Genomic DNA, 13,398 nt, shown 5'->3' on the forward strand with positions numbered 1-13,398 from the left:
TACCTCTGATCCTTCTAGTCATAAATGAGATACAAATCAATAATCCTTAGTTTACAGACAATGATTTGTCAAGGATATAGATATTTCTATTTCCACATACAACATTTGACATAATCCATGGACAGGAAGCAAAGATCTCTCTTAGATCAGTACCATTAGCAGCTATTTTTTATACAAAGGAGCATATTAATACTGTATAACTGTGAGGATTTGGTTCCAGATCTATGTACTTATGCAAACTCACACTGGATACAATAATTTAGAAACACAAAGATGCCAAATCAGTGCTTCGGAGTAACAGTAGATGCTTTTAGCTACAAAAAGATTAATGATCGTGACAGTGATTATTCCAATAGAAGACGACAACTGGAAGCAGTCCTTCCTACAGATTAAAACTACTATTCCAAATACATAAATAAATGAATAAATAAATAAATAAATAAATAAATAAAATTAAAAAAAAAATAAAACTACTATTCCATCAAATCACTACTTACCAGGCATGATTATTTCAAACTCACGCTATCTTTTGAGGCATTATGTTTCTGCAATTTTCCAAAAAACTAAGATATCTTAGTTAAGTGTGTATAAATTCAGCATACAACCTAAAGTCAACAGATAGAAACTGGTCTCAATTCGCTCTAAATCACAACTTTTCAGCCGCTTCTAAATCTATTAAATAAAGTACATATAAAAAATCAAATACCAGATAAGGCGTGCAGAGCCAGCACGCAGAAGCAGTGAGTAAATGTAAGCCCGAATTATCATCCTGGTGCTTCATGTAAATATACTTGGCTGTAATGAAGCTTCATATGGCAATCTCTTCTACACATAAAAATTATCAATGTATCACTTTTCATATCACGTCCAAAACAGAAGGTCCTTAACAAACGCCACATTATATAAGCGATATTGAGGTTTTGTAATTAGAACTATATTATACACACAGTAGAGGGTCCTTTATTCTCTACAGCACTCACCTTTCACATTCTCCAAGATGACTATTTCATACATATTACCCTACCCTGCAAAACCATCTTCAAAAAAATTTACAGTTTGAGGTATAATTTATATACCATAAAGTTAGACCATGGTGACCATACGATTCATTGAATTTTAAGAAAATGTAGAGTTGTACATCATCACCACGATCCAAAGTTAGAACTTCACTATCGCCCCAAATGTTTTCCTCTAGTGTCTCCACTCCTACCCTGGCCTCAGGTAACCACTGTTCTTTCTGTATAGATATGTCTTTTCTAGACATTTCATATAAATGCAAACACATAATATGTACTCTTTTGTATCTGGCTTCTATCACTTCCAATGTTTTTGACATTCACCTTTGTTGTAGTATTTACCAGCAATTTTTTCCTATCAGAATCGTACTCCATCATATGAATATACCATATTTTGTTTATCCATTCATCATTTGATGGACAGCTGGATTGTTGTCCAATTTCTGACTGTTGTGAATAATGCTCTTAAGAGACATTTGCAATTCTTTATGTGTACACATTTTCATTTCTTTGGGGTAGGTCTTGTTAGTGGAATTACTGATTCATTTGATAAGCTTGTTTAACTTTTTAAGGAAGAGCCAAACTGTTTTCCAAAATGGCTGTACCACTTACATTTCGAAGAACAGTGTAGAAGGGTTCCAGTTTCTCCACAATACCATGTAATGTCAGTCTTAATTACAGCCCTTCGAGTGGGTGTGTGACAACATATCATTGTGGTTTAATCAGCATTTCCTTAATGACTAACAACACTGAACATCCTTTCATATGCTTCTTGGCCATTTATATTTTCTCCTTTGGTGAAATATCTATTAAAATCTTTTGCTCATTTTTAATTGGGTTTTTTTCTTTATAACTGACTTGTAAAATTTCTTTACATGTTCTAGATTAAAGACCTATACTATGTTTGTAATACGTAACTATTTTCTGCCAGTCTGCGTCTTGTCTTTTTACTTTCTTAAATATCCTCTGGAGTGATAAAGTTTTTAAACATTTTAATGAAGTCCAATTTGTATTTTCTTTTACAATTCATGCTTTTGGTGTCATCTAAGAACTATTCCTGACACAAGATCAAAAAGATTTTCTCCAGTGTCTCCCAGAATTTTTATAGTTTGGAGATTTTACAATTAAGTCTATGACTATTTTGAGATAATTTTTGTGTATGGTGTGAAGTACATACAACCATACATCCAAGTCCATTTTTTAAACATATGGGTATCGAAGCACCATTGGTTGAAAAGACTATCCTTCCCTCATCAAACTGTCCTGATACTTTTTTAATAATCAGGTGATCATAAATGCTAAGTGTTCATTTCCGGACTCTCATTTCTGTTCAATTAATTATCATGCTTAGTCTTATGCCAATCACTGTCTTGACTAATGTAGATTAAAGTAAGTTTTAAAATTAGGTAGGGCCAATCTTCTATTTCCTTTGTTTTGGCTATTCTAGGTCCTTTACATTTCCCTATAAATTTTAGGATCTGCTTGACAATTTCTACAAAAATGCCTCCTAGGATTTTGATAGGGATCTGGTTGAATCTATAGGTCAGTTTGGGAACCACTGTCCTCTTAACAACATCCAATCTTCCAATCTATGAACAGACTGTCTCTCCATTTATTTAAATCTTCAGCCACCTGGGTGGTTCAGTCAAGGTAAGCCTCTCTAACTCCTGATTTCGACTCAGGTCATGATCTCACAGTTGTGAGATCGAGCCCTGTGATTGGCTCCATGCTGAACAGGGAGCCTGCTTAGGATTCTCTCTCTCTACCCCTATCCTGTTCGTGCATGTGTGTGTGCTCTCTCTCAAAATAAATACAACTTTAAAACATTTATTTAAATCTTTAATCTTTTTTTTTTTTTTAGAGAAAAAGAGTGCACGAGTCGGGGAGAGGGGCAGAGGGAAAGAAAGAATCTTAAGCAGATCCAGGGATCATGACCTGGGGCAAAGAGTTGGATGCTCAACTGGCTGAGCCACCCAGGTGCCCCTAAATCTTTAATAACTCTTAGTAATATTTTGTAGTATAAAAATCTTGGGTGTTTTTTTTTTCTTAATATCATTTACTTATTTTGAGAGACAGAGAGAGAACATGCACAAGCACAGTAGGGAGGGATAGTGAGAGGGAGAGAATCCCAAGCAGGCTCCACACTGTTAGCACAGAGCTCGAGGCAGGGCTACAACTCACAGACTGTGAGATCATGACCTGAGCTGAAACCAAGAGTCAGCTGGTTAACTGAATGAACCAACCAGGTGCCCAGTGATTCTTTAACAAAAAAAGAGAGAGAAAGAGAGAGAGAGATTGAGATTTTATTTTTACTTATTTTTATTATTTATTTGTTTAGTTATTTATTTTGAGAGAGAACACGTGCAAACAAGGGAGAGGGGCAGAGGGAGAGAGAGAATCCCAAGCAGGCTCCATGCTCAACTCGGCACAGAGCCCAACATGGGGCTCAATCCCACAATCCTGGGATCATGACCTGAGCCAAAATCAAGTTAGATGCTTAACTCACTAAGCCACCCAGATGCCCCAAGATTTTATTTTTAAGTAATCTCTACATCCAATGTGGGGCTCGAGCATACAACCCCAAGATCAAGAGTTGCATGCTTTACCAACTGAACTAGCCAGGCACCTCATCTTTTGTTAAATTTATTCCTAAGTATGTATTCTTTCTGATGCTACTGTAAGTACATTTTTTATTTCTTTCATATTCAGATTGTTCCCACTACTAAACTGTTATTTTTGCCTCAGTATGTAAAACACGCAGAAACTATTAGGCTGGAACATCAGAATTCTCCTGCAGGGAATCTATGTACCTGCTTGTCTCTATATCCATGTTCTTCCTTCTTCCCCCCTTTCAAAATTGAGGAAGGGATCCCTTTTCTTTTAAGTCCATTCTCTGTGCAGTTGGGCTCCTGAACAATCTTGCTTTTTCAATGCTTCCTTCATCTTCCTTTCTTCCCTTTTTATCCTAACAACTAAAATCATGCTGCAGTATGTTTTATACTAAGAAAAAAAGGAAGAAAGGAAGGAAGAAAGGAAGGAAGGAAGGAAGGAAGGAAGGAAGGAAGGAAGGAAGGAAGGAAGGCAGGCAGGCAGGCAGGCTTCCTGTATATCCTCATACACCTCTAGCTTCTACCCCATGTCTGTTTCCTTTCATCTGCAAACAGCTTTCAAACACTATCTATACACTCTGTCTCTAATTCCTGGGCCATCGGATATCCCTCAAGTCACTCAAATCTGGTTTCCATCTCTACCAGTCCATGAAATTGGCTCATCAAAGTTACCGATGACCTCTAGACTGCCAAATCCAATGGCCATATTTCTGCCCACATCTTCCCAACTTCTCAGCCAACCAAACTCAACACAGTTAACTATTCTTTTCCTCAAATACTTGCATTGCTTGACATCCATGGCACGGTCCAATATACATTCCCAATTTCCCTACAACCTCTCTCTGACTGTCCTTCTTAGCTTCCTTCCTAGCGGCCTTCCAGTTTACCCAACTTAGAAATGTACTGCTTTCCTCAGGGTTCTTTGCATTTCTAGTCAGTCTTTTTTCTTTCCTCCCTGTCATCTCTTCCTTCTCTTCCTCCCTGATTTCATCTACATTCTTGGCTTTTAAGTGTCACTGATAATCTTCAAATGGACATCTGCAAGCCAAATATCTTCAATCCCCTCTGGTAGAGGCACCCCTGACAATCTTGCAGCATTCTAAGAGCCTAGGACAACAACAACAAAAAAAACAAAAAAACCCTCCTGAATTCACGCCTACCTTTCTTTTTTTTTTTTTTTTTTTTTAATTTTTTTTTTTTTTCAACGTTTATTTATTTTTGGGACAGAGAGAGACAGAGCATGAACGGGGGAGGGGCAGAGAGAGAGGGAGACACAGAATCGGAAACAGGCTCCAGGCTCTGAGCCATCAGCCCAGAGCCTGACGCGGGGCTCGAACTCACGGACCGCGAGATCGTGACCTGGCTGAAGTCGGACGCTTAACCGACTGTGCCACCCAGGCGCCCCCACGCCTACCTTTCCACCACACACCAAACCACCCGCCCCCCAAAACCCATTCCTCTCCCAACCGTAAGAATAGTGACTTCCTGCAACATCTCTGAGTTCTTTCTTCTCCCTTATGTTCCATATCCAATCCATTATCATGTCCTCCTATTTTTACCACCTCAAAGTATCTCCACTATGTCCACTCCTCTCCATCCACTGCCACCGCACTACTGTTAAGCCATGGTCATCTCCCATCTCAGCTACTGCATATCCACTGGCCAATCTGTTTCTGTTTGCTCTTCGCTCTACACAGAGGGAGAATCTTGAAAAAACAATATAGCTAGGGGCGCCTGGGTGGCTCAGTCAGTTGGGTGTCCAACTTCAGCACAGGTCATGATCTCACCACTCGTGAGTTTGAGCCCCCCGTCGGGCTCTGTGCTGACAGCTCAGAGCCTGGAGCCTGCTTCCGATTCTGTGTCTCCCTCTCTCTCGGCCCCTCTCCCACTCCCACTCTGTCTCTTTCTCTCAAAGATAAATAAACGTTAACAAAAAAAAAATTAAAAAAAAAAAAAAACAACAATATAGATGATGCTACTCCCTTAACAGAAACTTCGCATACTTAAAATCCAAACCCCTTACCGCTGGGTACAAGGCCCTGCAGTGTGTGGTCCCTGCCATGTTCTCCCTCTGCCCAAGGGCTCCAGCTTCTCATTTCCTCAAACACATTAAGCTCTTCAAACTTCAGGCCTTTCACATGCTTTCCCTCCAGGTGAAACATCTCATTCTCGCTCCCTTATCTCCATCCATTTCTCCTCAGAGGAACCTTCCCTTACAACTAAGTAGGTCCCCACGTCGGCAATGATTCTGTATTAACTATACACGGTTCTTTTCCTTTTTAACATTAGCATAATCCATGAAGGCAAGAAAAATTCCTGATTTTTTACCACTGTTATTATATATATACCCTGAACATAAATAGTAGCCATTAAGAAGTATTCATGAAAACATACGAAACTGACTTAAGACAAACATTATGTTTGGCATTTCACAGGCCTGTCTGCCCGTCCTCAAAACTTTCTTAACATAGATGTCCATGGGATGAGCCTGACTAAATTGGAGGAAGGCTAGTAACCTCAAATTATATGCAAAATTTTGTGTGATTGTATTTTTTAGACAGATGTCGTGTAGGTGCATCAGAATTTCAAAGGAATCCACAACCCAAAAGAGGTAGGAGATACATGATCTTATAAATTCTGGCTTCATCATTTAAGAAGGTAGATTCAAATTCAACATAAAGTCAATTCTTGAAACAAAACGAAGAAAAGATACGGTATTTTTTTTTAAAGGCCGAAGTCCTATTTACCAAATTTCAATGAAACTTAGTGTATGGTATGAATTTAAAAAAAGATTTCTGAGCTGAACTTATTACACCCTGATTTTTATGTCACGCCTATATATGCAACCGATCAGACGAGATTTTTTTTTTTAATTTTTTTTTTTAATGTTTTTTATTTATTTTTGAGACAGAGAGAGACAGAGCATGAACGGGGGGGGGGGGGGGGGGCGGCAGAGAGAGAGGGAGACACAGAATCGGGAGCAGGCCCCAGGCTCCGAGCCATCAGCCCAGAGCCCGACGCGGGGCTCGAACTCACGGACCGTGAGATCGTGACCGGAGCTGAAGTCAGACGCTCAACCGACTGAGTCACCCAGGCGCCCCGAGATTATTTTCTTTCAATGTTTATTTTTGACAGAGAGAGAAACATGCCAGTGGGGGAGGGGCAGAGAGAGAGAGAGAGGGAGACACAGAATCCGAAGCAGGCTCCAGACTCTGAGCTGTCAGCAGAGCCCGACGGGGGGCTCAAATTCCCGAGCTGTGAGATCATGACCTGAGCTGAAGTCAGGTGCCCAACCGACTGAGTCACCCAAGTGCCCCCGTAGATTCTTTTAATAGAGGTAAAGGAGGGAAAAGATGAATGAAGATGCATCTATATCACAGGAAAGGCTACAGACAATGAAACCTATATGAGGCAAAAGGTGATAAATGCCAAGTTTTATCACCCATTTCAAATTCTCACTGGCCAAATATCTAGGGACCTTACAAACCTTTCAGCAGTTCCCTCATGTATACAAAGTCCCTTCAGCATTCCAGGCTGAGATTCTCCTCATCAAATCTCCAAAACTTGTAAAAGAAATCAATTCTGTTAAAACAGTGGACAACTAATTTCAGGACTGTGCACTATGTTCTTAAGGGTGTGGCTGGACACAGTGGCCATTTCAACACTCTAACACGTTTCTTTGAAAAACCCAATCCAGGGGTGCTGAGTTAATTAAGCGTTGGGACTCTTGATTTCCGGCTCAGGTCATGATCTCACAGTTGGGAGGCAGAGCCTCCAGGACAAGGACAGGGACAGGGACAGGGACAGGCTCCACGCTGAGGGTGGAGACTGCTTAAGATTCTCTCTTCTTCAGCCTCGTGAGTGCCACCAGCTCATGCTCTCTCAAAATAAATAAACAAACATTTAAAAAAAAAGAAAAGAAAAACCCAATCCAATCTCTTCAGGCTGTGAAAAAGAAAATCCAGACATTAAGTGATCTGTTCAAGGTCACAAGGCTGGCTACAGACAGGACTGGAACTTGCCTCCCATGTTTAGAGCTCCTTATACCGGCCTGTATGCTCTTCTACAGCTCCATCAAAATGCTTAACATGAATTCCCAAAATACTAAGACACTAACTCTGAGCTATTCATTTAAAAGCAAAAAGAAAAGGCTAAAACTAGCAATGATATAGGAAAAACAAATTTAAAAAGCAAATAGGATACTACAGAAAACCATTAAGTGTCACTTCTGTCACAAACAGTATGCTTTTCAGCTGTATATAGGAAAGTGTCTGATTAAGGCAAGATTGTTTTTGTAGTTTGTTGTAACTGTTTCAATGATCCAGAAATTACAAATAAAAAAGAAATCACTGCTCCAGAACAACAAACCTGACATTTATTGTATTAAGTTTATAACTTTCAGTGAACAAATGAGGCTCTCTTTCCTTACTTTAATACTATCACTAATGAGTAAATCTTATAATTGAACAAATTTCAAGAGAAAAGCAAAATGATTTATGTGTCACTGTTGTCATTTTCACCCATTAAATTAATGTGTTACTCAAATATTCTACCAAGATGTTGCTCAACACAAATGATCTAAGACATTTCTTCAGCTTCATTAATAGGGATACACTGGTTAGAACCTTCAATAAAAGAACCATTAGTACTAGAACCTTTTCTCAAACTATTACGCACTGAAAATTTGTATGTAGTTTTCAAACATTTCCCAAAGTAGGGACTCCAAGTAAAAGCTAAGAAAACATACTGATTAGTGTGGTAGCATACTTTCCCTCGTCTTTAAAAAATAAAATAAATTATTTCTAGATAAGGTGATTTTTAAGTCAATGAATTTTTTTTGCTCAGCAAAGAGCAAAACTCCTCATGATTATATCCTATGAACCAAATTTTTCTCCACCCAGTCCTATTCCTCTCTGTTGTTGAGCATAATTCTATAAAGCTGTAGCTCATTCACTTTGTCTACTGACAGTCTCTAAAAACGAACCTTTCTTTAAAAAAAAAAAAAAAAAAAGTTTATTCACTTATTTTGAGAGAGTGAGAGCTCCTGTGAGCAGGGGAGGGGCAGAGAGAGAGGGTGAGAGACTCCAAAGCTGGCCCTGAGTTTTCAGCACAGAGCCCAACGAGGGGCTCAATCTCACAAACCATGAGATCATGACCTGAGCCAAAACCAAGGGTGGGACGCTCAACCAACTGAGTCACCCAGGCACCCCCCGAAACAAACCTTTCAACTCAGAACAGCACTGACTCTACCATTCCAAAACCAGGGTAATGAACATACTTTAAGATGTCTGCCAGCTGTAGTAATATGAAATTGTGTCTCTGTGTGCATAGGGTACCAACTACAAGAATCTTCCCATTTCTCTTAAGTGGCTGTGTCTCAAGACATCATCATACATGAAACTATTGACCATGCAGAGAAGGAAATCCACACATAACTCAAAATCAAACAATCTTAAATCTCCACTCTTTAGGAGAACTATGGGCAAACCAATCACATGAACAGTGAAAGTAAGAAAGAGCTGAAAGGTAACAAGGAATAACGGTAAAGGAGAGACGCTTTATTCACGAACAGATGATTTAACTTCTCTGCCTATCAGGTGCCTAGTTAATAAATAAAAAATAATACACTTTACAGGGTTGTTGTAAGCATCAAATGAGTTCTTACATGAAAATGATTTGCCCAGTAAAAGAAACATAATAGGCACTCAATAAATGCCAGCTCCTTCCCCCTTCAGTTCTCGGCCCTCTGTTCTTTGTTTTCTACACTCATTCTCCCAGATGACTCAGCCTTCTCATGACTTTTATTAACAAATGCTGAAAACTACTACATCAATCAAAGCCCTGATGTGTACATGCATGCCCACAGTGTAAGAAGCTGCCTGCCCCCTTACCCCCAAAATATTTAGGTGAGAAAAGCAGAGAAGACACCCCAAATATCTGAATTTCACTGTAAGAACAAGCACTCATTAGGGACAAACATCCATAAGTTTCCAAATATCTCCTGAAGATTTCCATTGCCATCTCAAAATGCCAGAAGTCAAATTGCCAGTATCTTTTAGCTAAAACCAGACTCTTCCTGCCCCCTTTTTAGGCGGTGAGTAGAATCCAACAAAGAATAATCCTTGCTCTACCCTTCCCTCATCTAAATATCACTAGGTAACCCAGGCCCATCAAATCTACCTTCATAATTTCTATGAAGTTCTAGCCTCCTTTGCTGTTCCACGGTTACCACCAGAGTCCAGGTGAGGATGTCTTGATCTCAGCACCACTGACTGGCATTTGGGGTTAGATAAATCTTTGTTGGGGGGCTGGCCTATGCACTGCAGGATGTTTAGTGGCATCGCTGGCCTCTGTCTGCTAGATGCCGGGAGAATTGCTCCTTCCTTACAAGTTAGGACAACCCAAAATGTCTCCGAACAGCGCCAAATGCCCCTGGGAGATAAAATCATCCTCCCCGGTGTCTCCCCCACTCCTGCATTTGAGCACCGTGGCCTCGCTCCTCACCATTCTCAATAGAGAATGTGTTCCCAAATTCATCTCCAGCTTCTTCCCTCTAACTCCTGCTGCACTGATCTAAAGGCCTTGTAAAGCATGGCTTTTATGAGTCATTTCTCTTACACTACAACTCCCTGTTACCTTCACAATTAGTTCAAAGCTCTCCACCCAGCCTTGATAATTTGGCCTCAATTAAACATTATCCAACAAAGCACCTCACATAGTGTCTAGCCAGCAGCCCTTCAGTAACAGACCTGTTCATCCAGATCTGTTTCCTATTGCACAGCTGTTACCCTGGTTGGAATGCCCATCACCCAGGATCCATTCCAGACCACTGCAAAGCCTCCTCCTCACCCACACCCAAGGTCAAAAACCATTAATGAGTCTCCACTGCTTACTGAAATATGAAATCTTCTGCCTTCTTTAGCGTCTTTCTCAGTATGGTCTCAGCTAACTCTATGTTCCATTATCCCCCAAATATACTGCAGCTTCAGCAAACCTTAAATCTGCTAGTTCTTGAAAAGGCTCCTCCCCTTTCCAACTTCGGTCTTGTTTTTTTCTCTGTCTGAGAGTCTTATCCGTCCCACTGCACTCCCTCCATACTAATTTAATGTCCATCTCAAGTCAAGAAGGCTTTCCTGACCATAACCTCTTTTGCACCTCTCCTATGGCATTCACATGGGTGCTTCATGTTACACACGGGTATCCCTGTAATTTACAAGGTCCTTGAGAGCTTCTTAACTCCTCTTGTGATGGCCTGCAACACCTAGTCCAGTTAAGTAACTCACTCAATATACAGGAGCTGACCCAAATGTATCCCACTTAGAAAGCAACAAAGGACTGTCTTCAGACAATCCCAAACTCTCTTAAAAGAACTAAATCCAATTCCCCTTTTAGCTCACATTTTACACTTTAGGCTGATTTTTAAGTAAACTGCCTTCAAGATATCCATAATACTATTTAGTATATATTACTGTAAGAGTTCTGCTTCAGCAAATTCCTGCTGCTTCCGACTTGTAACTGAATCCTGAATATTTATGGTATTTATGCCCTCTCTTTATACAAAAAGGCAATAGAAATTTCTTTTTGAATATTAATAAACCTGAGAAAAACACAAAAATAACTTGGATTAAACATATTTCAAGCAAAGGGTAATGCTGATTGGTCTATCCTAAATACTACTAAATAATACATTAAAAGTCCTAAAGTCTTCATGCACTATTAAAAATATAAGTCAGGGGCGCCTGGGTGGCTCAGTCGGTTAAGCGTCCGACTTCAGCCAGGTCACGATCTCGCGGTCCGGGAGTTCGAGCCCCGCGTCAGGCTCTGGGCTGATGGCTCAGAGCCTGGAGCCTGTTTCCGATTCTGTGTCTCCCTCTCTCTCTGCCCCTCCCCCGTTCATGCTCTGTCTCTCTCTGTCCCAAAAATAAATAAACGCTGAAAAAAAAAAATTAAAAAAAATTAAAAAATAAATAAAAATATAAGTCAATTTAGGGGCGCCTGGGTGGCTCAGTCGGTTAAGCGTCCGACTTCAGCTCAAGTCATGATCTCACGGTTTCTGGGTTCGAACCCCACGAGCCTCCTTCAGATCCTGTGTCTGCCTCTCCCTCTCTCTCTGTCCCTCCCCTGCTCACACTCTGTCTCTCTCGAAAATAAATAAAAACATTTAAAAAGTTAAAATATACATATAATTAAATATATATATAATTAAATATATATATATACACACACATACATATATATGTGTGTGTGTGTGTGTGTGTGTGTGTATATATATATATATATATATATATATATATATATATATGTCAGTTTATTTCGGCTTCCCCTCCCCAAAAACATAAACTAAAACAGAACTTGGGAAGTTTCTCCTTAATTTTAGTTCCTAAATGACTTGAAAGTATGTTTTGTTATTGCTACAAAAAAAGGAATATCATTAATGAGCACGTTCTGGCTAAAAGTCTAACCCCAAAGCCATCCAAGGAAGTAGAGAACCCCACACTGCCACCACCATTCTTTTTAGCAAGGGTTGGCAAACTACAGGCCCTGTTTGGTATGCTCCTGAGCTAAGAATGGCTTTCACCTTCTTAAAGAGTAGCGAAAACAAAAACAAAGAAGAACGTTCGACCATAAGTAGCCAAAGCCTAAAATATTTACGTTTTGTCCCTTTATGGCAAAATGGCTTTGAGACTCCCAGCTGTCGTTATCTAAGACACCCAACTTTTCCTCCCAAGGTTTTTTAAAAAGCATTATGACACACACAAAATTATGCAAAAGGACAGAACTCCTTCAACTTGGTCATAGTTCACGCACAGGTTAACTTCGAAAACAGAGACCTTTATGGACATTTTTATACCTCCAGAATTGTTGGAAGAAACCGGACTCTCATTCTTTAGATGAGCAACGCTTACACTTGAAGAGTGGAAGTGCCTGGCCCAAAGTCACACTGCCAGTTCACAATAAAATGGGGTCAAAGACCCAGGCCTCAAACCTCCTGATTCAGTGCCCTCTGGGGTATACTACATTACACCCATGCATACGGCTTTAGGTTTTGGAGAGGTGGGTAACCTGGCTTGGATCATCACAAAGATGAAAGCTTAAAAACTGCTCCTGATATGCTGTTTAGACAGACTCTTACCAGCAGCGATGAATCATTAAACAGAGTAACAATACTGTTCACCACATAAATTAGATAAGAACTTCTAGGAAACCTTCCATTTTAAAAACAGATGTGATAGAGAAAGCTTAAAATGTACTCCGCTTGCTCCTCTAGAGCTGCGGATCTGATTGAGGCAAACAGGCACGTCTGACTTCCAGCTGCTCAATACTTACTTATCTCCCAGCCCCAATCCCTAAGTTCCACTAAATGTTACCGAATGTGCATCAAAAAACTGTCCAGTTTACATCAGCCACACGTTCTATAATCACAAGTTCTTTCCATATCTACTTGCAAACTACTAGCTATAAATTCAAATTTTTGATCTCCCCAAGAATTCAGCTTCCTTAAGAAAAAGGCTTCTTCGATTCCTACAAAACCCACTTTGTCTCGCCCGCTGGCTTATTCAAGAATTTAAAAAACATTTACCTATACTGATAACTTTACTACTCTGCAGGATCCGGAGAGCTATGTTATATATCAGGATCTACGATTCAAAGAAAGGCATGGTAACAATCCGATATCCTTCATCTGAAGTTGCTCTTCAGTTGTGAAAAATACAGATTTTGAGAGGCAGCCGAGAAATACTGGACTTAGGTTCTTGAGCGAGAATACACAGACC

At 39.9% G+C, this 13,398-nt stretch overlaps 1 protein-coding gene across 8 annotated transcripts in view; it reads right to left on the minus strand.

Moving 5' to 3' along the window:
• REPS1 (RALBP1 associated Eps domain containing 1) overlaps positions 1 to 13,398 on the minus strand; it is an 88,760-nt gene that overhangs the window by 74,459 nt on the left and 903 nt on the right. The gene's annotated exons all lie outside the window — the stretch shown is intronic.

The sequence above is a fragment of the Leopardus geoffroyi genome, chromosome B2, assembly GCF_018350155.1.
Source record: "Leopardus geoffroyi isolate Oge1 chromosome B2, O.geoffroyi_Oge1_pat1.0, whole genome shotgun sequence".
Classification (NCBI taxonomy): domain Eukaryota; kingdom Metazoa; phylum Chordata; class Mammalia; order Carnivora; family Felidae; genus Leopardus; species Leopardus geoffroyi.